Raw genomic sequence first — 1,299 nt, 5'->3', positions numbered from 1 at the left:
CATTAATCCTTAACACTATCCTGCAGCTAAAGATTAATATTGTGTTGTAACCATAGGTTCTGACTCTAACACACATGGAAAGGATTCCCGCTGCTCTTGAAGTTTACTTTGGTTATATGTTGTCTTCTTTTTGCTGTTATGCCCTTCGTTTTCTGTTCCTCTCATCTCATACAGCTCAATGCCGCTTTATGTATAGTCTGTTTTTTCCACGAATGCTGCTGCTCTGTTGTCTCCCGCTATCTTCTCGGTGAGCAACACTTGGTTTCACCAATGGGATGAGGGTATTCTGGATTGTTGCATATATGCTGTCAGCTCATCTGTGACAACGCAGGACAGGGCCCGGGAATGTGCCCTTGTTCTTGATGTTCCATTAGCTTTTTATTGACTATTTTATTTCTACTCTCACATTGATATGTGACAAAGTGCGTTCCTTTTCCACTAAATACGGGACAGGTGCAGCACTTCTATTTCTTAATACCAAACGATTACGTTTTTAGAGGGACGGTTGGCAACCCTAGCAGCCAGACACAGAGGATAACTTGAGAACTAACTTACCAATCGGCTTAGTGTTTTCCCAAAATGCTTTGCTAGACAGATCCAGTTCATTATGGAACCCCATGTTCTAATTCTGCTTGAAATTATATTAATGATTCAGTTACGAAGAATGTTTTCATCGCTCTTAGTCTAACATCATTCTGTAGCTTTAATGTCACTTTTCTTTATAATCTCAGCGCTTTGGTTCTATTATCCTGCTGTCAAACAGCTGACAGGCTGCAGTTAGCTGAGAATGTGCTTCTGTCATTTCATTCAGCAGGGTTGGAGCAGAGATACCGGTACATCGAAAAACATTCATGTCCACTAGGGTGGGGTCTGTACTTTAACTAGGGCTTTGAAGCACCTCAGTTTTATTTCATTTTTTGTCCATTTTGCTAAAGATTTCTTGTGTTTGGGCTCATTTAGAGGATGATTAAAATGTTTTAGTCTACAAAAGAATGTGTGGTTTACTGAATGACTGTATAATGCCCATGTGATATGGCCCAGAAAATAATTCATCCTCTACTTAACACATGGCACAAAGTATTTTCAATGAAGCTGTGTAAGGTCATACTGTTTTTAAGAAAACAATAAAATACTTTACTGTAAAGTGTTTTAACAATATCAAAACTATGCGCCTGTAGAACATATAACCAATATACAGCTATGGACATTTTCAGATTAATGGTTATTTGAAAATATCAATGTCATCAGAGATGTGCAAAATGACAGCAGCATTATTAAACTGAATAAGGTAGAAACTGT

This window comes from Cyprinodon variegatus, unplaced genomic scaffold, assembly GCF_000732505.1.
Source record: "Cyprinodon variegatus isolate N-32 unplaced genomic scaffold, C_variegatus-1.0 Scaffold21, whole genome shotgun sequence".
Taxonomy (NCBI): domain Eukaryota; kingdom Metazoa; phylum Chordata; class Actinopteri; order Cyprinodontiformes; family Cyprinodontidae; genus Cyprinodon; species Cyprinodon variegatus.
This window is presented reverse-complemented; position numbering follows the sequence as displayed.